The following is a 27,548-nucleotide window of genomic DNA, read 5'->3' as shown; positions in this document are numbered from 1 at the left end:
GCATCAGGTGGCCAAAGTATTGTTACAGTACAGTCAATGAGAATTACATGTGATCTCAACACCTTAGGTTCAAGGACTCCTCAGAAAAAACACAAGCTTCATATTTTGGTTTTACAATGAAAAGATATTTGAACTGGGGCAAGTTGCTTAACCTTGCTAAGAATAATTTGTAGAACAGTGATAATACTAATACTGAACTCACCACTCCGTTTTGAGGAGTAAATCATAAAATGAGAAGCATTAAATAAGAAGCACTGCTTTGCGCATATTAAGCATTTAATTACTAGTGGCTATTAGGAAGAACTAGTGACATTCAGTTCAGTTGCTCAGTTGTGTCCGACTCTCCGCGACCCCATGAATCACAGCACGCCAGGCCTCCCTGTCCATCACCAACTCCCAGAGTTCACTCAAACTCATGTCCACTGAGTCGGTGATGCCATCCAGCCATCTCATTCTCTGTCGTCCCCTTCTCCTCCCGCCCCCAACCTTTCCCAGCATCAGAGTCTTTTCCAGTGAGTGTCATTCAGGTACGACCAAAATCAAATCCCTTATGATTATACAGTGGTGGTGACAAATAGATTCAAGGGATTATATCTGATAGACAGAGTGCCTGAAGAAATATGGACAAATGTTTGTAACACTGTACAGGAGGCAGTGATCAAATCCATCCCCAACAAAAGGAAATGCAAAAAGGCAACATGGTGGTCTGAGGAGGCCTTACAAATAGCTGAGAAGAGAAGAGAAAGGCAAAAGAGAAAAGGAAAGATATACCATCTGAATGCAGAGCTCCAGAGAAGAGCAAGGAAAGATACGAAAGCCTTTTTGAGTGAACAATGCAACGAAATAGAGGAAAACAATACAAAATCAGAGATACCTAGGGAAGGACTGGGAGGGATTGGGGGTGGGAGGAGACGGGGAGATGAGATGGCTGGATGGCATCACTGACTCGATGGACATGTGTTTGAGTGAGTTCCGGGAGTTGGTGATGGACAGGGAGGCCTGGCGTGCTGTGATTCATGGGGTCGCAAAGAGTCACACACGACTGAGCGACTGAACTGAACTGAACTGAGGGAACATTTCATGCAAAGATAGGCACAATAAAGGACAGAAACGGTATGGACCTGACAGAAGCAGAAGATATTTAGAAGAGGTGGCAATAATACACAGAAGAACTATACAAAAAAGACCTTAATGACTTGGATAACCATGATGGTATGATCACTCACCTAGAAATAGATACCCTAGAGTGTGAAGTCAAGTGGGCTTTAGGAAGCATCACTATGAACAAAGCTAGTGGAGGTGATGGAATTCCAGCTGAGCTATTTCAAATCCTAAAAGACGATGCTGTGAAAATGCTGCATTCAATATGCCAGCAAATTAGGAAAACTTCAGCAGTGGCCATAGGACTGCAGAAGAAGGGTAATGCCAAAGATATGTTCAAACTACCACACAATTGCACTCATTTCAAATGCTAGCAAAGTAATGATCAAAACCCTTCAAGCTAGACTTCAACAGTCTGTGAATCAAGAACTTGCAAAAATAAAAGCTGAATTTAGAAAAGGCAGAGGAACCAGAGATCAAATTGCCAACATCCCTTAGATCCTAGAAAAAGCTAGAGTATTCCAGAAAAACATCTACTTCTGCTTCATTGACTATGTTAAAGCCTTTGACTGTGTAGATCCAGCAAACTATAGAAAATTCTTAAAGAGATGAGAATACCAGACCATCTTACCTGCTGTCTGCAAAACCTGTACACAGGTCAAAAAGCAACAGCTAGATCTGGACATGGAACAATGACTGGTTCAAAATTGGGCAAGGAGTATGTCAAGGCTGTATATTGTCAACCTTATTTAATTGATATTTAACTTATATGCAGAAGTATATTAGTCGCTCCGTCATGTCCAACTCTTTGTAACCCCATGGACTGTAGCCTCCTAGGCTCCTCCATCCATGGGATTGTTCCAGACAAAAATACTAGAGTGGGTTACCATTTCCTTCTCCAGGGGATCTTCCTGACCCAGGGATCGAACTCGGGTCTCCTGAATTGCAGGCGGATCCTTTCCTGTCTGAGCCACTGGGGAATATGCAGAGTACACCACCCGAAATGCTGGGGTAGATGAATCACAACCTGGAATCAAGACTGTGGGGAGAAATATCAGTAACCTCAGATATGCAGATGATACCATCCTAATAGCAGAAAGTGAAGAGGAACTAAATAGCCTCTTAATGAAGATGAAGGATGAGAATGAAAAAGTTGGCTTAAAATTAAATATTAAAAAAACTAAGATCATGGCATCTGGTCCCATCATTTCATGGCAAATAGATGGGAAAATAATGGAAACAGTGGCAGACTTTATTTTCTTGGGCTCCAAAATCACTGTGGATGGTGATTGCACCCATGAAATTAAAAGACACTTGCTCCTTGGAAGAAAAGCGATGACAAACCTAGACAGCTAATTAAAAAGCAGAGATTACTTTGCCTACAAACATCCATATAGACAAAGCTATCGTTTTTCTAACAGTCACATATGGATATGAGAGCTGGACAATAAAAAAGGCTGAGCACTGCAAATCTGATACCTTCAAACTGTGGTGCTGAAGACGACTTCTGAGAGTCCCTTGGACAGCAAGGAGATCAAACCAGTCAATTCTAAAGGAAATCAACCCTGAATATGCATTGGAAGGACTGACGTTGAAGCTGAAGCTCCAATACTTCAGCCACTGATGCAAAGAGCCAACTCATTGGGAAAGACTCTTTGGATTGGACCTGGATGCTGGGAATGACTGAAGGCAGGAGGAGAACAGAATGACAGAGGAGGAGATGGTTGGCTGGCATCACAGACTCAAAGGACATGAGTTTGAGCATGAGATGGTGAAGGACAGGGAAGCCGTGTATGCTGCGGTCCACGAGGTCGCAAAGAGTTGGACACGACTGAGCGACTGAACAACAATCAGGAAGAACAAATATGAATTCTGAATGTTAGTGGTGTGACTTCAAATTAAATAGAAAAGAAAAATAAGGACTAACATTATGCAAATAGCTTTTTAGTGCAGTAAAACCCATAGAAATGCATAGTTCAAAGCCTACGATCAAACTATAAACTTAACTTGCCAAGTCATATTATATAAAATTAATGTCAATACTCAAGTTACCAAATTTCCTAGTTGCTACAGGGTAAGAAAAAAATCAGATTATAATTCTGATTCTGGCAAGTAAGATCAGTGATTTTTTTAAACAAAGTGAAATTATGTTGACTTGCCATTTAGTAAAAAGTCCAACATTTCCTCATCTCCTTTAAAATATCAAGAATGATTAAGGTAGTCTGTGTCCTGGACATAAACTGAGTTTTTCATTTATCTATTTCTAAAAACTAATTTAAATAACCTGAAGCAAAGCACTTAATTTTGAAAGTACTCTAACACGGATATGAACAAGTTAGCTCAAGTTATTATATCATTTTTCACAAAATAATAAATGAAGATAGCTATAAGGACATTTGCCTACAATATACAGTACCTAGAAGTATGCGATACAGAACACAGTACTGACTTCAGCCGACTGTTAACTGAATCTTTACATCTCTGGACAGCAAGATACACAGAACCAAAAGCAGTAAACAACCACACCACTTTCCTCCCACCAAAAAAAGAAAAAACCAAAATATCAGTCATAAATCCTTCTGCCACCTATAATTTGTAACTGGTCAAGCTTACAGTTGCTAAAAGAACTAAAAATTTTGGATCTTGACAAAAAAAGAGTCTGAATATTATCTACCACTGTGCTTTTTTGTTAGCATACAGATCCAAAGCCTGAAAAGTTTAGCAGAGCTGGCAATAAAACAATAATTAGTTCTATCAGAAAGACTCTAAAGCAGAAGCTACAGCTGACAGGATGACTCATGGAGAATTTTTCATGGTGTTATTAGTTTTAAACTTCTGGACCTTGCAATACAAACCACAGAATGACAAGGAACAAGGAGCTCAGCTCGGTATAGATCCAAAAATGATTCACTAGAATGTAATGTAAGATCTCAAATGAACTTTTTAAACATAGCTTAGTATACTGCCACTTTTACTGAAGAATTTCAAACACAAGACAGACACTAAGTAAATGTCTTTTGTTTTTGTGGACATACTTTGACAAATCAAATAGAAAATTCTAAATTATTTTAATTCTCTGTCAGAGATATTATACATTTCATATTGGTTGTTTCTGAACTGGGAAAAGTAAGTCATAAGAGAAAATAGCAGCTTATTAAACTTTCATCTCTTTATTGATAATCTAGAACATTATCATTTATGTGAGTATTTCCTGTAAGGTTTTTAACTAAATTTCCTTTCAGATTATGAGTATCACTACTAACTTACAGTGCTTTTCTAAGACTTCAAATTACTAAAAAAAAAAAAAGTAAAAAAAAAAAACCATCTGAAAAAAGTCTGAGACCTTCAAACTACTTAAGTATTCTCATACCATTCAACAACAATCAGAACATCAAACACATTAAACAAAAATCAGCAAGAAACTGGACTCTACAGAATAATCTCAGGACTTATAGGGTCAATGCATGATTTTCTTTAGATAGGGTTGTTGTTGGTCAGTTGCAAAGTCGTCATGCCTGACTCTTTGCGACCCCATGAACTGCAGCATACAAGGCTACTCTGTCCTTCGCTATCTCCTGGAGTTTGCCCAAACTCATGTCCATTGAGTTGGTGATGCTATCTAATCATCTCATCCTCTGTTGTCCCCTTCTCCTGCCTTCAATCTTTCCCAGCATCAGGGTCTTTTCCAATGAATTGGCTCTTTACATCAAGTGGCCAAAGTATTGGAGCTTCAGCCTCAGCATCAGTTCTTCTAATGAATATTCAGGGTTGATTTCCTTTAGGACTGACTGGTTTGATCTCCTTGCTGTCCAAGGGACTCTCAAAAGTCTTCTCCAGCACCTCAACTCAAAAGCATCAATTCTTTGGCACTCAGCCTTCTTTATGGTCCAACTCTCACATCCACACATGACTACTGGAAAAACCATAGCTTTGACTATATGGACCTCTGTCAGCAAAGTGATGTCTCTGCTTTTTAATATGTTGTCTAGGTTTGTCATAGCTTTCCTCCCAAGGAGTAAGCGTCTTTCAATTTCATGGCTGCAGTCACCGTCCGCAGTGATTGTGAAGCCCAAGAAAATAAAATCTGTCACTGCTTCCAATTTTTCCCCTTATATTATAGATAGGAATTTAAATCTTAACCTTGCTTCACAAGTCCCTCTTTCAGGATTTGTTTGTGACAATAAAAATGAGAGAGAGAGAGAGAAAGGCCTCCTAACCTGGGATGGGCATGTTTCCCAACAAGGATTTACATGAACATATACAAATATTAAATGCTCAAATTATGTAAGCAGCAGTGACAATTATGCAAAACTTATAGGAATAAGCTTCTATCTTCAAATTTGGCAAAAGATACAACTGCGCTTCTGAGAAAGTAGAAATCCTTAGTTGTTAGCTTTTTACCTTTTGCATTGAGGTGCCATTGAGATATTTTGATAATTTAATAAAATATAAAATAGTATGTCAACATTTTTTCTATTACATAAAGTTATTTTCTATTATATAAAAAATTTAAATTATTGTATATCACTTAAAATAGCATTGGATAAAGCAAGGACTACCAATTAAACAAGAAAACAAATTATAATGGATTTCTCTTAAGTGCTCTTAAATACTTATCAAATGTCAACACAAGCACAGTAATAGGATTTCTTTTATTTCTAAAATCTTGGGAGAAGGAAAAACCACCAAAGCTACATTAACTTCCAAATCACAGAATATTATTCTTGATCTCTGCTTACCTTCAGGTGTTGGCACACAGTGTGTACTCATTCCTTGACTACAAGCCTAATCACTGCCATAGCTATATTTAACCAAGTAATGCCCCAAAATCACAGGATAAGAAAATATATGGAATAAGAAAAGTATATATTTAGTTCCCACATATGATAAAAATGTTCACAATTTCCTTGATCTAAACCAACACAGGTCTATTTCTTTTGAGGAAATTAAAAACCTTATACACTTTCTCGGAGAAGGCAATGGCAAGCCACTCCAGTACTCTTGCCCAGAAAATCCCATGGATGGAGGAGCCTGGTAGGCTGCAGTCCATGGGGTCGCTAAGGGTCGGACACGACTGAGCGACTTCACTTTCACTTTTCACTTTCACACGTTGGAGAAGGAAATGGCAACCCACTCCAGTGTTCTTGCCTGGAGAATCCCAGGGACGGGGGAGCCTGGTGGGCTTCCATCTATGGGGTCACACACAGTCGGACACGACTGAAGTGACTTAGCAGCAGCAGCATACACTTTCTGGGAAGAACTTTAAGGGAATAAGGACTAAACATATTCTATATTTTCCACTTACAATTTTTAACATTTATGTAAATAATGCATTATGGGTAAAGATTTTGATTACCTATCCTTATATTTAAATCATATTCCTTAGCTGGTGAAATATTTCCATAAATAATGAAAATTTAGAGGCTATATGAATATAATATATGTAAAGAAAAGACTACAAAACAAACTGACGGACAGCCAGTTTCATTACAATTAAATTTTCTATATAACACACCTTCCACATCCATAAAAATGTTTTGTTTTCTTCTGAGGAAATTAATTTTCATTGAAAATACTTTTACTGGATATGTATATAATGAATGCTCTGATGAAAAGTTTGGTTTTAAAACTAGGGAGATTTCTCTTCATAAACACTTTGGTTTTGCAATCAAATAATAAGAACTCAATTTCTCTTAGCTATCCACTTAAGTTTATCAAAACCACACTTTCTTCTGCCAAACCTGAATACTCCAAACTTTCAAACTACTGCAAAAAAAAAAAAAACCCTCCAATTTTGTGGAGAAAAGTTGAGAAAATCAGATATATACATGCTCTTTCACCCTTTCTTCTACAAAAGTTTTTCTTGACCTAAAACCAAGGAACTAGAGCAGAAGTATACTCGTTAACAATGGCTCACCACAATACTTAAACTGAAAAGGTGGAGGTAAAGAGTATTTCAATTGTTTTGATCTTCTTACATTATCTCAGAACTGAGAATCAGTGCTTCATAAAGTTCAGTTCATTTTGAAGCCACTGACATTCAGTTCTGTTTTCTCCCTTGGATGATAAAAACGTGACTTATTCTAACAAACTTAACACCTAAGACTACTGATGTTAACAATTTCTAAATAAATCTATGCTATTAAGAGTATTTTGTAACATTCTCAAGACAAATCCTGTCTCACAAAGAATTGAGGAATTAGATTATTTTCCCAAAATGTAAAGTTTCCTATTAAGCAATGATTCTCTATTTCTTAATATGAAAAAATATCTTTTACTCTCAAAGAAACACATGTACACAATTTAAAAAGACAAAATAGAAAGCAAAAATTCTTCCATAATCTCAATACCTAGAATTTTTATGAGTACGTCCCCTATCTTTTCTCACGGTATAGACTACTGTATTTGTTTATAGCATAAACACAGTGTATAAAAATTTCTTTTATAAAACTTAAAGCATACCAGACATATTATTTGGTGATTTTTTAACTTAACAAAACATCGACATAATTTACATCATTACACTTTTTTTTTTCACCGAAGCAATGGTTTTAAACTGTGCTGCATAAAATTTTAGGACCCTCAGGGGACAAAAATGGGTAGATGGAAACTTGGGGTTTCCCATACATCAGAGCTATTTCACTTTTATTTATTTTATATATTGAACTTACAAGTGAGATAAAGATTTGAAAAACAGGGCTCCAGATCATTCTTGATAACTGCAATGTGCTTTGTGATACAGCTATTTAATTAACTTAACCAATTCCCCTCTGTAAATATTTAGGCTAGCTCCAGTTTTACAGTATAATAAACAATGTTGTAACAAAATATCCTTGTAACTCAAGGTATGCACTCCCTGTTGATTTCTTCCTTAAGATGAAGTTATCTATAGTAAGGAATCCACATGGGAGTTTGGCTGGAAGTCAAGGGGAGTTTCTGTGTGTACAAGGTAAACAGAACACAGAAGACACAGCAGTCTCCTAGCTCAGTCCTGAGAAATCATTTCTAACCCTTACGGAAACACACAGAAGCAAGAAGCTGAAAGAGCTGTTTTAGGAACAGACTTAGTAAGACAAAGGTCCAAGGTAACATTATTTTGGAGCCCAAGTGATAAAGTACGGCGCAAAACAGGTGAAAGAGACCGTTAAAAAAACTGTTAAAAGTAAAAATGGATAAAGCAGAGATATACATAACAGAAGTTAGAGGTATATTATCCACAAAGTGAATAAAAGCCAAAAAGCTACGCCAAACTCATATTTTCAAATAATTCTGTATTTATTAACTATAATACCATCATTACATTTGAAAGAAAAGTAAGCAAAGATATGGAAGATGCTTTACTTATATACACAGTACAGGAATTGTACTTGGTACACAGAGAAATTCTCAGTCCCCCTGCATTAAACATGAAAACAATCCTTAAACTGGGAACCACCACAGCTGTTGTGGGTTAAAGTGTGTCCTCCACAAAGATACATTGATGTTCTAACTCCTACTGCTTGTGAATGTGATCACACATTCTTGGTGTCATATCTAAGAAAGCTTTCCCTAACATAACAAAGGCCTACATTTTTCTCCTACATCTTCTTCTGAAAGTTTAATGATGTTCAATTTTACTTTTAGGTCTATGACATATTTTACAATAATTTTTTAACAGGGCATGAGTATGAACAGAAATTTCCTTCTTTGCATAGCGATATCCCATTGCTCCAGCAACATTTGTTGGAAAGACCATCCTTTTTCTATTACACTTTTGTTGAAAATCAGTTGTACATACATCAGTTCAGTTCAGTTCAGTTCAGTCGCTCAGTCGTGTCCGACTCTCGGCGACCCCATGAATCACCGCACGCCAGGCCTCCCTGTCCATCACCAACTCCCGGAGTTCACTCAAACTCATGTCCACAGAGTCGGTGATGCCATCCAGCCATCTCATTCTCCGTCGTCCCCTTCTCCTCCTTCCCCCAACCTTTCCCAGCATCAGAGTCTTTTCCAGTGAGTCAACTCGTCGCATGAGGTGGCCAAAGTATTGCAGCTTCAGCTTTAGCATCAGTCCCTCCAATGAACATCCAGGATTGATCTCCTCTAGAATGGACTGGTTGGATCTCCTTGCAGTATAAGGGACTCTCAAGAGTCTTCTCCAACACCACAGTTCAAAAGCATCGATTCTTCGGCGATCAGCTTTCTTCACAGTCCAACTCTCACATCCATACATGACCACGGGAAAAACCATTGCCTTGACTAGACGGACCTTGGTTGGCAAAGTAATGTCTCTGCTTTTTAATATAATATCAAGGTTGGTCATAACTTTCCTTCCAAGGAGCAAGCGTCTTTTAATTTCATGGCTGCAATCAGCATCTGCAGTGATTTTGGAGCCCAAAAAAACAAAGTCTGACACTGTTTCCACTGTTTTTCCATCTATTTCCCATGAAGTGATGGGACCAGATGCCATGATCTTTGTTTTCTGAATGTTGAGCTTCAAGCCAACCTTTTCACTCTCCTCTTTCACTTTCATCAAGAGGCTTTTGAGTTCCTCTTCACTTTCTGCCATAAGGGTAGTGTCATCTGCATATCTGAGGTTATTGATACTTCTCCCGGCAATCTTGATTCCAGCTTGTGCTTCTTCCAGCCCAGCGTTCCTCATGATGTACTCTGCATAGAAGTTAAATAAGCAAGGTGACAATATACAACCTTGACGTACACCTTTTCCTATTTGGAACCAGTCTGTTGTTCCATGTCCAGTTCTAACTGTTGCTTCCTGATCTGCATACAGGTTTCTCAAGAGGTAGGTCAGGTGGTCTGGCATTCCCATCTCTTTCAGAATGTTCCACAGTTTATTGTGATCGACACAGTCAAAGGCTTTGGCATAGTCAATGAAGCAGAAATAGATGTTTTTCTGAAACTCTCTTGCTTTCTCCATGATCCAGCGGATGTTGGCAATTTGATCTCTGGTGCCTCTGCCTTTCCTATACATATGTGGGTCTATTTCTGAAATTCCACAGAGGTGAAATGCCTTTCTTGTCAGGTATCAGAGGATGAAAAGTCAAGGTGTTAGCTGCTCAGTCGTGTCAGACTCTTTGCAACCCCATGGCCTGTGGCCTGCCAGGTTCCTCCGTCCATGGGCTTCTCCAAGCAAGAATATTGGAATAGGTAGCTGTTCCCTTTTCCAGGTGATCTTCTGATCCAGGGATTGAACCTGGGTCTCCTGCATTGCAGACAGGTTCTTTACTGTCTAAGCCCCCAGGGAAACCCATATCAGGGGATATATAATATCAACTTGACATCACTAGTAATATTATCCTTGGTCATTTGGATAAGACAGCATTTGCCAGATTTTGCCCTGTAGTTTCTTTTTTTTCCTTTCAATATCCTATTCTTTAGAAGCAAGTCACTAAATTCAATCCCATACTAGGGGTTGGGAAGACTAAGCTCCATCTCCTGAAGGAGGCAGAATTCATGTATACCATTTGGAACTATTCCCATAAGGAAAATTTGTATCTTCTCCTATACTTAATTTATGCAATCATTTCTATCAGCATGAATTCATGTATATTTATTTTATACTTTTGAGTTCTAATCAATACTACATTATTTTATTGCTCAAAAAAAGGATTCCAGCTTAAGCCATTGAGAGTTTTTTCAGGTTGGCATCTGTGTTCCCACTGTTTTACTTTTTTTTAGCACTTCCTTGTTTCTGGCACTATGAAGTGCTCTAGGCTCATCTTATATCTTGCCTATTCCAGCCCTAGAATCAATCATTTCTCTAAGGAGTCTTTTATGGGACTGGTATTTAGAAACCAAGATCTGGGAGTTAAATGTTCTTGCTGCTACTGGGGTGTCAATAGTTCTTGGCCCTATTAGCAGACAAAGCTAAGAAATTCATGTGTACATATACACACATCTAAATTGCTTTTGTATTTATCCACCTGTATATTTATTAAGCTAAAGATGAGTTCACACTCATGTCTCTGATTCTAATCCAGTACTAAAGGGTTCACCTCTTCCCTTTGCTTAACTTCCCTGACAGTGAGAAATCTAGCTCCCATCTATGTATGTGTGTGAGTTCATATATGTATGTATATACACATATATACATGTCTTTTATATGTTCACATGTGTTTTATATGTTCTTATTTATTTAATACATAGGTATATATACTTATATATTTATGTATATAATTGTACTGCTGAGATTTATAACATTCCAAACCACAATTTACCTAAATTGCTAAACTTACTGGCATGGTATTCATGATATTCCTTTATTATCTATTTAATACTTATAGATCTGCACTGATATCACCTCTCTCATTCCCAAAATTGGTAACGTCTTCTCATCTTCGTTCCTGATTAGCCTGATTAAAGATTTAACAACTTTACTTATATTCTCCAAAGAACCAGCTTTTCACTGATTTTCTCTTATTTTTTTCTACTTCATTGACTCCCACACTGATCTTTATCATTTCTTCTCTTCTGCTTAATTTGATTTAAATTTCCTCTTATTTTCCTAGTTTCTTAAAATGGAAGTTGAAAGGTCGTTGACTTCAGACCTTTCCTCTTTCCTAATAGGTGGCTTTTTAAAAAAGTTAATTTATTTGGCTGCAGTGAGTCTTAGTTGTGACACCCAGGGTCGTTGTTGGGTCATGTGGGATCTTTTGCTGTGGTCCTCATTGGGCTTCAGTAGTTGCAGCACACGAGCTCTCTAGTTGTGGCACGTGGCTTAGTTGCTCTACAGCAGGTGGGATCTTAATTCCCTGACAGAGATTGAACCTGCATCCCTTGCATTGAAGGTGGATTCTTAACCAGTGTACCACCAAGGAAGTCCTTCTGATAGTTCTTAAATTCTAATAATGTAATTTTTTAAGTAACGCTTTAGTGGCATTCCACAAATTCTGATATGTTGTGCTTTCATTTTCATTCAGCACAAAATAATTTCCCATTTCCCTTCTGATTTCTTCTTTGACTCATGGGTTATTCAGAATTCTTCTGTTTAATTTCCAAATATTTGAAGACATTCCATAAATCTTTTATTGATATCCAATAATTTCACTGTGGTCAGAGAACATACTTTAATATAACTTAAATCTTTTTAATTTATGCAAACTTATTTTGTGGTTCAGAATATGGTCTGTCTTGGTGAATGTTCCATGGTGCACTTGCAGAAAATAAAAGTATATTATATTGTTGGCTAGAATGTTCTATAAATGCAATTAGATCAAATTGGTCAACAGTGTTAAGTGTTTCATATCCTTGCTAATTTTCAGTCTACTGCTCTCAGGCAACCCACTCCAGTGTTCTTGCCTGGAGAATCCCAGGGACAGGGGAGCCTGGTGGGCTTCCGTCTATGGGGTCACACAGAGTCGGACACGACTGAAGTGACTTAGCAGCAGCAGCAGCAGCTCTCAATTATTGAGAGATATTGAAGTCACTGTTATTGATTATGGATTTGTTTGTCATTATTATATGTCAGTTTTGTTTCATGAATTTTAAAGTCCTGTTATTAGATGCACAGAAGTTTAGAGCTGCTGTTTTCTTTTTTATGGACTACTTTGTCATTATAAAGTGACTCTTTATTCCTAACAATATTTTTGCTTGAAATCTACTTTATCTGCTATTAACATATTCACACTAACTTTACTTTGATTGGTGTTAGCACAGTGTATCTTTTCCTATCCTTTTACTTTTTAAAAAAAAATTTATTTCAATTGGAGGCTAATTACAATATTGTAGTGGTTTTTGCCATACATTGACATGAATCAGCCACGGGTGTACATGTGTTCCCCATCCTGAACCCCCTCCCCATTCTTTTACTTTTAAATTTTGTGTATTTATTAATGTATTTTTCTTGTAGGCAGCATATAGTTGGGCTTTGCTGCTTTATCCAGTCTGGTAATCTTGGCCTTTTAATTGGGGTGTTTAGGCCATTTTCCTTTAATGTGATTACTGATACGGATAGGTTTAAGTCTATCTTCACTGCTATTTGCTTTTCACTTGTCTCATTTGTTGTTTAGCCTTTTCGCTTTTTCCACTTTCTTTTGGATTAAATAATTTTAATCAATTCATCGACTGATTTTTTTTCCAGTTTCATTGAAAAATAATAGACACACATCACTGTTTAAGTTTAAGGTGCACAGTATGATGACTTAATTTACACATCAGTTCAGTTCAGTCGCTCAGTCGTGTCTGACTCTTTGTGAAACAATTACCACAATAGGGTCAACTAACATACATCTTCTCATAAAGATACAATAAAAAGGAAAGAAGAAAAAAGGAAAAAAAAAATTTCTCCCTGTGATGAGGACTCTTAGAATTTACACTCTTAACAACTTTCCTATGTTATATAGCAGTGTTAGCTATAGTCATAATGTTGCAGCTGACTGATTTTTAAAACAATTTTAATATTCTGTTAACTTGTCTGACTCACTCACTAAACCTTAAATTATCTAAAGGTAAAGAACATGTTCTATCTGACTTTGTATTTCAATTAACTAGTAGAGTGCTGAGCATATTCTTGACAATACATGTTTACTAAATGCATTTATTCATTTAACATTTTTTATTTAGGATTATAGAGGATATAAGTGATTCCCAATCCAGTAACCACCATTTTATTTTACTACTATTTTATCTATTACTTTCCTCAGAGCCCAGCTGGCTCAGAGAAAAATGACTCCATCTACAGCAAAAGAGATAAGCCTTTTTGGCCTAATGGTAATTCCACTCTTGGGTATGTGATTAATTCAGAAAGAGACTGAAGATTAGAAACAAAGTTTGCTGGATGCATGTCTTAGTCTTAAGAGAAACACATGAAATTTCTGCTCTTCTACTAGAAGTGAATGAGGAAGCAAGCAGCCCTGACAGCTAGTTAGCATCCAATCTTAACGACTAGTTTAAGTTGAAGGTGATAACGATAGCAAAAGAGGAAAAACAGAAAGAACCTGGGCCACTCACAGAGTTAAGCTACTAAGTCAAAAATCCCTCAACCCTACCAACAGACTTTTTGTGTGAGCCAGGAAATGTCTTTACTATCCTTACACCTGAAGTCGGTTTGACTTAGTTTCCTGTTATGGGCGGCCAAATGCATACTAAGTTACATGAACAGCAAACTGCCACATACTGTTCTAGACACTGGAGGCCACATCAGTGTACAGACAAGGCCTCTGCTCTCAAGCAGCTTACATTCTACAGGAATACAACAGTCCAAACAGATAACTGTACCAAATAATTTCAGACAGTGTTAAGTGCCATCAGAAAAATAAAAGAGATGTAACTGGGACTAAATGGGTTAAGTTAGTTTACTTGAAGAAGACATCTAAGGCATCTGAGTTGAGATGGAAATGAGGTAAAGAACCACTCGTGAGAAAATCTGGAGCCAGAGGGTTATGGGAAAAAGGAACAGGCAGCACAAAGGTCACAAGGGAGAAGAAGTTTAGTGTTTTTGAGAAATATGAGGTTCACTGTTGCTTGAGCACAGAGAACGGTCAAGAGAGTAGTACTTAGGAGAGATCAGCAGATGTAGACAGGAACCAGATAGTGTAAGAATGAGAGCCATATCAACAAATTTAGATTTTACTCAAAGTACAATGGAAACCACTAAAGGTTTCTGAGTCATCACCTGATTTGTTTTAAAGGAGCCTTCTGATGAATGAACTTTCACATTCCATATATTTGGATACTAAAAAAGTTACTTGCCTAGTAACGTAGACGGTAAAGAATCTGCCTGCAATGCAGGAGACCCAGGTTCAATCCCTGGGTTGGGAAGACTCCCTGGAAAAAGGTATGGCAACCCACTCTAGTATTCTTGCTTAGAGAATTCCATGGACAGACCATGGGATCACAAACAGTCAGACATGACTGAGCAACTAACACACACAAAAAAGTTAAGTTCAGTCTACTTTACATAACAGTGTATTTTGCTCCAAATATCAATACTTAGGTAGGAAGCACTTAATATATAGAGAATACGACACAAGGCTTATAATGTTGATATAGTCTCTCCCACCAAGCATGAATTCCACATTATCTTGAAATTAGATTTTGTTTAGGAAAAAGAATAAAATGAGGGAACTAGTAAAGAAACAGAGATACCTATTAGATTGTCCTTTCTAAATTCTCTAGATAATATCTGAAACTCACAGATTTAAATTTTTTTTAAAGCATGACATGATTGAGAGGCACTTGGTAAACTTATAACCACAGTTCAGTCATTTAGTCTTTGCTCAGGCAAGTGTTTCAGCCCTGTTCTAACACAAGTATTTGGATTTTTCCAAGAGCTGATGTCAGGGCTTTTCATAGAGACAGAACAGCATTTACAGGCCAGAGAAGGAAAAAGGGTTTCCCCAGCAGTTATGCTCAATGTGGCCTTTGTACTGTTCCACTGCTAATGGCAGGAAGACCCTGCTAGATAAAGCTATTTTAGTTCCTGAAAAAAATTCTACCCTGGGAGGGTGAAGGAGAGTGTACGGAGGGAATCCAGTTTAGTTCTACATTCAGTGCTCAAACCCAAATTTAAACAGGCTTAACATCAGAACAAAAATTTCTGAATGAGAAAAACTGTTTTGCTGAAGTTGTATGTTAAAAAGGAGATAAACCGGCTGAAAATAAGCATAAATTAAAGAGGTAAAGAACAACAAAGTAAGTATTTCCTGAGGCCAGATTCCCTGAAAAATATTTATTTGGGAAGAATATTTATTAGTTGAGGAACACTCAATACCTTCAGGTTCACTTGGTAGTTAAAAACTATGCTAGGCAGACTGCTCCAAATATATGCCCTCCATTATCCATGATAAGAATAATCATTAACAACTGAAACCATAATATTAGCTAAAACTTACTTGAGTAGTATACTTGAGTACTTACCATATGTCAATCTCTGCATTAAGTATTTTATACATATATATTAGTTAATTGTATTCTAACAAAGATTCAAAGAGATAAATATTATTTTTAGCTTCATTTTACAGTAGAAAAATGTGAGGTTCAAAGAAGCTAAATAATTTATACAAGTTATATAACTAGTAGATGGAGGACTTTTGACTGAAAACCCTCACAGTCTCACTAGAGCCCCTGCTCTCAGCCTCTAGATTACTATTATCTTCTTTTGAACAGCTTTTTTTTTTTTTTACAGTTAACTAAAAGTTTTCACATGAGTGAGGAGCAGAAAACTAGATCTGTTATCACTACAAAATATTTAGCTAGAAAGGTATACCATTTATTCCTTTTAGGCAAAGATATGCCAATATAAACTGGTTACAAAAGAATTCCCAATCATACAGAATCTGTGTTCCCAAATCTCAAAGTCTGGTTGAGAATTTTATTAATATCTATTTGCCAAGAGGGCAATTTGCCAGAGTTTCATCTGAAGAAAAATCTGTTTCCACCTAAAAGTGTTTCTTCATGGCAATGTTCTCAGAAACCTCTCATTCCTTCAATAAACATGCATTAATCTCCAGGTAAAGATGGAAAAGAAGAGCAGTTTTACTGCACTAGGCTTTCTCAACACTAAAAGCAAAAATAAGAGGGGACAAAAATCAATCTTCTCCATGAAAGAGTATATGAGTATAACCTTAAACCACTAACTAAAAAACATACTTGCCATATCTATTAAATTCTTGATCCACACCAAGCAGGTCTTTAGTAGACCTAAACAGGAAACAGATCTCCCTAAACTTAGGGATCACAGTTGCAAACCCAGACCTTACTGTTCTAGAGCCTTGCTCTTAACTACTATGCTTTATAGGTATAAAAAGAATATTCAAAAATACATTTTTTAAAATTCTGAAAAATACAGAATAATTTTAATCTGAAGATGGAAGGATACAATGCACACTATAAAAACAGACATAAATTAAAATAAACGACCCTAACACATATACTGCAACTGGGTTTGCAACTCAGCTTCTCTGCTTACTATCTAATCTTAATCAAGTTCCTTAATCTTTCTGTGACTTAGCTTCTTTTGCTGTAGCAATTACTGGCATATGTTACATGCACAGTAAATGTTGCTGCTGCTGCTGCTAAGTCACTTCAGTCGTGTCCGACTCTGTGTGACCCCATAGACGGAAGCCCACCAGGCTCCCCCATCCCTGGGATTCTCCAGGCAAGAACACTGGAGTGGGTTGCCATTTCCTACTTCAATGTGTGAAAGTGAAAAGTGAAAGTGAAGTCGCTCAGTCGTGTCCAACCCTTAGCGACCCCACGGACTGCAGCCCACCAGGCTCCTCCATCCATGGGATTTTCTAGGCAAGAGTACTGGAGTGGCTTGCCATTGCCTTCTCCGACAGTAAATGTTAGCTGTTATTAACTACTCCATCTTCCTGTTACCTACTCTTCTTTTTCTATTCATGTTCAGAAGGTCTGTGTGGCTCACAGCCAAGTTCTTCAAGTCAGAGTTCTCTGTGTTGTGTTCTGGCGGCAGTTATGAAACTTTAAGATTTTTAAATAAAGAGCTACATGAGCACCTAGACAAAAAAAATTAAGTTATGTGTAAATGGGAAAGATTACATTACTAGCCTCAAGATTTCTCCACAATAAGACTCCCTATGCTAGAAGCTATGACTCCATTGTGAGAAGAGAAAGTATACAATGTCTAACCTTCCTTTAAAAGTTATTATACATGCTGGAAATAGAAGTAAATCTTTATAGAGAAATAAGGAAATAAAGCACTTATCAGCTCTTCTTGTGAGAGGGGGAGAAACACTAATTAAAGCCAAAATCCATCCAAGAAAAAATAAAGAACGAACGAACTCAGGAATGCAGACGGTAAGGTAAAAGAATTGAGGGTAAGCACTAAATCAATTAAAATGCAGAAATTAATACATATGTGTAACAAAAGCCGCCCCCACAGCTATCCAACAGAAGACAAGTTTCCTCAATGGAGAATGTCTTAATCTCGTGTTCTCATGTACTTTGGAACACAGTACTCATTTTCTTAAAGCATTTATTTGTTGATCTATCACCCACCCCACCCCTAACTTGCAAGAATATAAATTCTATGATGTAAGGATCTCTGGTTCACCTCTATATCTCAGGACAGTACTAGGCACAGAGTAGGTGCTCAATAAAGAACTGTCTAATGAAAGACAGTAGACATTGTCAGATGGACTTCCTCTACCTTCTGGGCCCTAACCAACTGCCATCTGGACATGTCCATTTAGATATCCCTCTGGCACCTCAAATTCAATAAATCTAAAACTGAATTCTTACTCTGCCTCTCAAAACCTGCTTCTCCATCTCAATAAATAGACCACTATCCACCTAGCTGATTCAGTCAGATCTAGAGGTCATTAATGACAACCTTCTTCCCCGGGGCCCAACATCCAATATATCAACTCTCCATCAATCCAGTAATATTTATTGAGCATTACCTGTATATCAGGCACTGCTCTAGAGACTGAAGACACAAAATAAATGTCACTATCTTCACGGAGTTAACATTCATCATCACATTCCAGTGATCTGACCTTCGATACATATCTCCAGTTTGTCTATTTCTGACCTTCACCATTGCTAGCTTACAGCTAGCTATCTCATCTCAAACCTAGACTACTGCACTAGTGGCCTTGCCACTCCTACTCCTGCACACATCCTTCATTTTCCCAAACAGCAGCCATATAATTTCAAAGCACAAATCTTAACATGTTCCTCCCTTGCTTAAATTCTTTCCCATTGTATCTAGGGAAAAAAAAAAAATCCAAACACCAAACAATCAAGGCCTAAATATAAAACATAACTCTTGTTACCTTTCCAATCTCAACTTTACCACCCTCCTCTCCTGCTCATTCCTTATTCTCCAGTCACAGTGGCCTATCTTATTGTTTCATATGCACACTTCCTGCCAAAAGGATTATCTTGCATTCTGCTCTGAGCTACTCTCCCTACCCACCCAACTCCTGAGAATACTTTAGGTCTCTGCTTAAAGGTTGCTACCTCAGAAAGGCCTTTCTTGACCTCAGTTTCCAATATAAATTAAGCTCCTCCTGTTATACTGTCTCTAATAATTAACCGTGTTCTCTCTTTTTTAATAGTTTATAATAATTATTTAATTATTTTGTGTTCAATATTATTCTATATAATTAGACATCTCCATAAGTACAGAGTAAATCCAGTACCTGGTTAGGTCCTCAAAATGTTCAGTAACATTTTGATTCATTTGCTGAATGAATTAATAACTCAACCGAAGAATCAAGAAGAGAAATTCTAAGCAAGGGAAAAAGCATATGCTGATGTGTTTGGAGAAAATTCCAGTAGCTCAGTATGGCTGGAGCATGGGGGTTAGATGGGAAGAGAGTAAAGATGTCTGGAGAGGTAAACAGTAGCCACATCAAAGGGGGTCCATATAGCATACAAAGGAATTTAAACTTCAGTTTCAGCTTCTATGGGTACTGAATATTTTAGACTATGAGACTCTCTGGAGAGGGTTTCAAAAGAGGTCTGCAACATTCTTCCTCCAAAGAACCACTGCTGAAGACAATGCAGGTACACTAATAGACTATAAGCCAGGCTGTAATATGATCCACTATGTACTTTAGAAATACTCCCTTGCAAATAACACGATGAATGGGCAGGAAAGACATGAAACTGTGGGCTGGAAAACTAATTAGAAAACAACAGAATTTCTAGATTAAAAAATGGTGAAGAGTGCAATAACAAAAGCAATGAAGAACAGGGCCTAAACACCAAAAATGATACTATGTAATAAGCATGGAAGTTCCAGCAAATTTAGGGAAAAAGGAGGGAAAGGAACTCCAAGGAGTCTGGCTTAGATAAAACATTTAATTGTGCCACTCACAATGGAAAGAAATGCAAGAGCAGGTTTGGGAAGTAAGCAATTTTATGTCAGCCAAGGTACCTGCAGGACATCATAGGGGATACGTGTCTACGAAGGACTGGAGTTCAGAAAGGAGACTGATCTGGCAATTCCAGATCAGGATGACATCAGCATGAGGGCAGATATCATGGAAGCAGATGAGACTCCCCAAGAAATTAACTTATCATCTGTAAAATTTAAAAGTGGTTAGAGAAATCGAAATATACTGCTACATTAATATGATTTTAGTCATTATGATTTTTATGAAATCAAAAAATCCATAAACTTGTGAAAAAATAATTTTACAAGGACACATTCTTGTAGTTTTAAATTCAAATTTATGTCACAAGTACATAGCAGAAAAAATACTAAAACTGTCTAGTTATGATGTCCCTTGTAATGCCAGAATATTGCAGTGATAGAATTCACCTATTTAAAAGACTATTGTAATGAAAAATACTCCAAAATCCTTTCTTCTTAAAAAAATGTGACCTCTGCTACTTTAAAAAAAAAAAAAGTTCTATTTGTGCAAGTGTTATCAATTTCATTTCACACATTCACTGAAAGTCTAACCTGATAAATGGCATCTATAAAATGTCCTACAGCTAACATCATGCTTAAGGTGAAAAAAGGAAAGCTTTCCCCCTAAGATTAGGAACAGGACAGAGATGTTTCCTCTAATCACTTTTACTCAACACTGTACTATTCTAGCCAGTGCAGTACGGCAAGAATAAATAAAAGTATCCAGGTTGGAAAGCAAGAAGTAAAACTGTCTTTATTCACACTATATGATGTTCAATATAGAAAACTCTATGAAATCAACAAAAAAGCTACCAGAACTAATTAAAAAGTTTAGCAAGGCTGTAGAATTCAAAATCAATAATTAATTGTATAACTGTAAATTGTTCTAACAATGGAAATTAATATTGAAAAGACAATACCATTTATGATAGCATCAAAATATTAAATACACAGGGTGTGTGTGCTGTGTGCTTAGTCATGTCCAACTCTTCGTGACCCCATGGACTATAACCCGGCAGGCTCCCCTGTCCATGAGATTTTCCAGGCAAGAATACTGGAGTGGGTTGCCACTTCCTCCTCTAGGGGATCTTTCTGACCCAGGGATTGAACCCGCATCTCTTGCACCTCCTGCACTGGCAGGCATTTTCTTTACCACTAGCACCACCTTTGTCTCTCCGACAAAAGCTATATAAGGCCTGCAAATGAAAAACTAGAAAAATATGGCTGAGAAAAAGTAAGACCGAAATAGAGTGATATGTTGTATTCATGGACTGGAAAACTCAATATTGTTAAGATGTCATTTTAGCAACACTGATTCAACAAAATCTACAGATTCAACATAATACCAATGGAATTCCCAACACACTTTTTCTCAGTAATCGACAAACTGATTCTAATGTTCATACAGAAATGCAAAGACAGGCCAACAACTCTGATAAAGAAGAACACAGTTAAAGAATTAACTCTACTTGACTTCAAGACTTATTATAAAGCTACAGTAGTGAAGATAGCATGATACTGGGGTCAAGACAGACAAAGAAACTGACAGAATAGACTCCCAGGTGGCACTAGTAGTAAAGAACCCGCCAGCCAATGAAGGAGACATAAGAGACTCAGGTTTGATCCCTGGGTCAGGAAGATCCCCTGGAGGAGGGCATAGCAACCCACTCCCAATATTCTTGCTTGGAGAATCCCATGGAAAGAGGAGCCGGGCGGGCTGGGATAACAAGGAGTTGGACATGACTGAAGTGACTTAGCCCACATATATATGGACAACTGGTTTCCAACAAAGGTTCAAAGGGAATTCAGTGGAAGAAAAGCACTTTTTAAAAAAAAATGGTGCCGGAATATTTGGATATTCCTATGTCAAAATATATACTTCAATTTATACCTCAAGCCATATTTTAAAATTATTCAAAATGTACCACAGACCTAAAACTAAACTTAAAACTATAAAACTTCTAAAATCAAACTCCAGAAAAATACTGGTTAGTGAAATATTTCTTGGCAGGATTTACCTCCTTTGAAGTGAAGTGAAAGTCGCTTAGTCATGTCCGACTCTTTGTGACCCCATGGACTATACATATACAGTCCATGGCATTCTCCAGGCCAGAATACTGGAGTGGGTACTTCTCCAGGGGATCTTCCCAACCCAGCGACAGAACCCAGGTCTCCCACGCTGCAGGCAGATTCTTTACCAGCTGAGCCACAAATATTTCTGAGCTATACCAAAAGCAAAACCCATAAAAGAAAATACTGACAGACTGAGATTCACGGTTAAAAAACTTCTGATCTTTGAAATGTGAACTACATCTCAATTAAGCTTTTTAGAAAGAGAGAGAAAACTAAGCAAATAACGACAAGTCACAGATTGAGACAAAATGCTTCCAAATCATATATAATAAGGGACTCTTACAACTCAGTATTAAAAGAGAACATAATTAAAAACAAGATTTGACTGGATAATCCATGAAAGAAGACACATGGATGGTAAATAACATAAAAAGATGCTCCACATCACTGGTCATGAGATGAAATGCAAATAAAAACCACAATAACACCATTGCTGCTGCTGCTGCTGCTGCTAAGTCACCTCAGTCGTGTCCGACTCTGTGTGACCCCATAGACGGAAGCCCACCAGGCTCCCCCGTCCCTGGGATTCTCCAGGCAAGAACACTGGAGTGGGCTGCCATTTCCTTCTCCAATGTGTGAAAGCGAAAAGTGAAAGTGAAGTCGTTCAGTCGTGTCCGACCCCCAGCGACCCCACGGACTGCAGCCTACCAGGCTCTTCCATCCGTGGGATTCTCCAGGCAAGAGTACTGGAGTGGCTTGCCATTGCCTTCTCCCAATAACACCATTACACACCACTAAAATGGCTGAAATTAAAAAGACTAACAGTACCAGGTATTGGTGAGGCTTTGGAGCAACTAGAACTTTGCTGGTAGGAATGTAATACAATGAAATTACTTTAAAAAACAGTTTGGCAGTTTCTGAAAGAGTTAAATACTACACTCTTACCTCATAACTCAGTCATTCCACTCCCAGGTGAAATGAAAATATATGTCCATACAGAGACTTATATGTCCAAAGCAAATATATTCTTAATAGTCCCAAACTTGAAAATAACCCAAATGTCATCAACAGATAAATGGATAAACAAACTGTGGTATATCCATACACTGGAATATTATTCAGGAATAAAATGGTATGAACTATTGATACACATGGACAAATTTTAAAGTAATTAGGTAGAATTAATATGAATGCAAGAAAAACAAGAAAAAAAATCACACTGTAAAATTTCAGTTATATAAAATTCAAGAAAATGCAAGCTAATCTAAATGACAAAAAGCAGGAAAATACAAACTAATCTATAATGATACCATCAGTGGGTACCTGATGTGTGGGGAGGGCTAGAAGGGAAAAATTACAAAAGCTACAAAGAAACATGAGATGATGTATATGTATATTACCATGACTGTGGTGGACAGTTTCCAGTTGTATATATATATCAAAACCTATCAAATTTTATACTTTAATCATATACAGTTTATTATACATCAATTTTACCTCAATAAAGCTACTGAAATCTCAGAAAGCCTAACATTCAAACGAACCAAAACTACAAGTAAATATAATGTCATACTTCATCAAAAATTTTTGAAGTAAAAGACTCAGTGGTCTGAATATTTTCTACCCATTATAAATTAGTAACTTTTGAAAGTATACATAAATTAACAAATAAACCAAAAAGGAACTTTGCTGCTGTGTTTTTCTTTGTGTATATGAAAATTTCTAACAATACTTCAGCATTTTAAAATAGAATACTGGGTAAAACTATGATTGTGAAGTTCTACACTATCAATAATTTTGCATGGGGAAACTCCAGCATATATAAGTTTACTTCCCTAAACTCAATTGCTGTATGTTTTCTTTTTTTCAAAATTCTCATACTAATTAGTTCCTTACAGGGTCACTATAATAGTAAAATGAATAATATTAATCCCAAGGGAATTTGTTGATATTAAAAACTATTTAGTTACTTATATATCTTATCTATTACTATAAAAGTATATCATTCATTCATTCAATAAATTAATTTACAATAGTCAGGCACTGGTCTAGGTCCGTGCATTGTATTTGGCAGAAACAGAAGGGGGAGACAACAATGACTTAATGAAAAAAAAAGTATACTGTAATATATTAGAAGGTGATATGCATTACAGATATCCCCTGGAGAAAAAGTAAAGCAGGTTATAAAGGATCAGGAATGGAAACTTATATATTTACAATAAAAACCTGAAAGTAACACTATTTGTTTCCATAAGCCACATATGACAGTGAATACAATCATATAATGTTAGAACTGAAAAGAAGGCAATGGCACCCCACTCCAGTACTCTTGCCTGGAAAATCCAATGGATGGAAGAGCCTGGTAGGCTGCAATCCATGGGGTCGCTAAGAGTCAGACACGACTAAGCGACTTCACTTTCACTTTTCACTTTCATGTATTGGAGAAGGAAATGGCAATCCACTCCAGTGTCTTGCCTGGAGAATCCCAGGGACCGGGGAGCCTGGTAGGCTGCCGTCTATGGGGTCGCACAGAGTCGGACACGACTGAAGCGACTTAGCAGTAGCAGAACTTTAAGTGACCTAGTCCAACCTTCACTCTTTACAAATATGATGCTAAATTTTTTATCCAATTACTCAATTCCTGATAAGAGATTAGGATCCCTATCTCCTGTTCACTCTACCAGCATCACTCTTCATGATGTCAAATATTTGTGATATAATGTCTAATCCACTCACATTAAAACCATGGAAAGAATTTTTGAGCTCAAACTGGGCTTGATCACTTTATGGTTTGTTACTTATGATGAATTACTTAACCTCTCAAAATATAAATTCCCTCATCCATGAAAGAGGGATAGTGCTAATTTTGTGATAAGGTTGTTTTAGGATTAAATGCAGTGAGTGCTCCTGAATGCTCAGTTGCTCAATGATGTTAGACTCTCTTGTGACGCTATGGACTGTAGTCTGTCAGGTTCCTTTGACCATAACATTTTCCAGGCAAGAATACTGGAGAGGGTTGCCATTTCCTCCTCCAGGGGACCTTCCTTATCTAGGGATGGAAAACAAGTCTCCTGCATTGGCAGGCAGGTTCTTTACCACTGAGCCACCTGGGAATCCCTTAAATGTAATAGCTTATGCAAAATACCCATGCGTCAGTATATAAGTATACATGTCCTAAGTTGCTTCAGTTGTGTCCAACTCTTTGTGACCCTATGAACTCTAGCCTGCCAGGCTCCTCTGTCCATAGGATTTTCCAGGCGAGAATACTGGAGCGGATTGCCATGCCCTCCTCCAGGGGATCTTCCTGACCAGGGATGGAACCTGCATCTATGTGTCTCCTTCATGGGCAGGTGGGATCTTTACCACTAGCGCCACCCAGAAAGCCCATATACATTATAAGCAATAGGTGTGTTCTAGATGCATAGGTTTTTTATACTCTCTACTATGCTATAAATCGTGTTTACATTTGAAGTACTGAAAATTATGTAAACACTCAACAAGCATTTATTAATTTGTCAGTATTCTGAGAAATCAAGCAACTTTCAAAATGTGGCAAATAGTATAACTCATACCACTATGAGGAAGATAATCAAATTAACTGAAGGCTTCAGACTATGCTTAAAAATGTTTTCGGTCTTTCTTTTCTAAATAGAGATGTCTGTAGTACTAAACACATCTTAGTATCATAAAGTGGGTCTTTCTATTTACAACAAAACAACTTCCACCATGAAAAACACCTTCAGGAGAAAACAAAAATGCCTGCAGCATTTTATAGCACTTTTGCTTTTCACATCCATGCCCATGCTCATGTATTCACAGAAATGAATGCAAAAAAAAAAAAAAATCAGAATTTCAATTCCAATGTCATCACATAGTAATCAGGCTGCTTCTTCATATTTATAACCAACATTTTAGCTGACAAAAGCAAAAAATACCACAAACTGAACAAAGGATAAAATCATTCAAACAGATAAAGAGTGTTTGGTGTCATGGATATCACCGTTTCCAAATGACTGTATATTTCAATTTAGCTTCAAATGGAAAAACAATCATGAAGATTACTCTGTAAAAACATTCCCCTCCCCCACTATAGATTTAATCCCTGCCCCCCTCATACTCCTTCCAAGATCTCTTAGGTATCAAAGGGAAACAACCAACCTGAAGCTTCAGATAATTAAATCACAGTTTACAGAATAATAAATCAGAGTTCCTAGCTAAGATTCAAGAAGAGTTTGTCAATTCAGTTCTAAAAAGGTAACAGAAGGATGCTGCTTCCTCTCCTTCTGAATAAAAATATCCCTCTAATGCTGGATGCTAAAACCTTTGTTCTCAAGCTAAGCAATTAAAGTACAGGTTTTTAAAACTAGGAATTTTCTTCCTTTAGATCAAATTAGTCTTTTTAAAACATGAAAAAAACCTTCAAAGCTATTTAAAGAGTAATGAACAATGTAATACGTCCTTTTCCTTTCTAATTTTATTCCTGTTATAAGTACATCCCTTTCACTAAAGCTAGTTTTCTACCATTTTGCTACATTTCACACATCACTGAGAAAACAAAGACTGCACTAGATTACCTGGATCACCGGACAAATCAGCAGACAAGTAAAAGCTCAAAAGGCTCGTTTCCATGGAGCAGAGGAGAATGAAATCCTCAGTAAAACACCACTCCCTTGGCATTCCTAGGCTTCTCCTTTATATACACTCGACATCCTTGGGAAGGCATTTGTCGGATGATTTTACTGACCACAAGAGGGATGATATGAAGAAACTCCACCTCTTCTCCACCCCCAATCATCCACCATCATCAACTGAAGCCCAATACTGTGCTGCTCACGGAAATGCAAAGAACAGCATCCACATACAGCTCTGAAACATTACACTGTAAAATTACATAAATGATTAAAAAAAAAAAAAAGCAAAGATGTAGTTGGCAATATGTGAAGGGGGTAGGCCAAGCAGCTCCCATAAATTAAAAATACTTATAAAAGATCCAGTTCTAGAGCCACAAAAAAATTTTCTTCAGAATTTCCTGAATAACATATGATTTTTAGAAGAACATATAGAGTCTCTATCAAAAATGGAGGTCCTCGTATATCTTAAAATTTTATTTTGCCACTGCTCCTTTCCTGAAAGCTAAATAAACCAAATAAGTTAGGATTAAACAAAAAACCTCTCTTTTTGTTGATAGTGTGATCCCCTTCAAAGGTAATCTGGAACAGGAGGTCGGGGTTGGGGGTGGGAGGGTGAAAGAGGAACAGATAAAAATGGGAGGAAAAATATTTTCTGACCCAATAAGCCTAATTAAGTTTGTGAACAAGGCTGAAAGGACTGAAATTTCTTCATGCTACTTTGGCTATTTGTGTCTGATTATTGTAAACCTTCCCTGGTCTCTAAATATGCCCCAGGCACTGTGATGCCTGGCACTCTGTTAACTAGCATCCCTGACATTTATACTAGAAGCAGGGAGGGACAAGAGACACACTCATTCAATCTAATCCCTAGGACCTGGATAATTTTGCTGCAACTAATTTTTCCCAAACACTGCCCC

General features: G+C 37.2%; 1 protein-coding gene across 3 annotated transcripts in view; it reads right to left on the bottom strand.

Moving 5' to 3' along the window:
- ARHGEF12 (Rho guanine nucleotide exchange factor 12) overlaps positions 1–27,548 on the bottom strand; it is a 165,650-nt gene that overhangs the window by 94,849 nt on the left and 43,253 nt on the right. The window contains exon 1 of one of the 3 annotated variants that reach the window (XM_055423226.2): positions 1,989–2,089. The exons of the other annotated variants lie outside the window; for them this stretch is intronic. The gene's annotated coding sequence lies outside the window, so the exon portion shown is untranslated. Of the gene's footprint in view, positions 1–1,988; positions 2,090–27,548 lie in introns of those variants that run through there. 3 annotated transcript variants of the gene reach the window in all.

Source organism: Moschus berezovskii, chromosome 14 (assembly GCF_049115385.1).
Source record: "Moschus berezovskii isolate FMDL1 chromosome 14, NW_MosBer_1.0, whole genome shotgun sequence".
Lineage (NCBI taxonomy): Eukaryota > Metazoa > Chordata > Mammalia > Artiodactyla > Moschidae > Moschus > Moschus berezovskii.
Note: the sequence above shows the minus strand (reverse complement) of the source record. Positions and strands in the feature narration are given on the sequence as shown.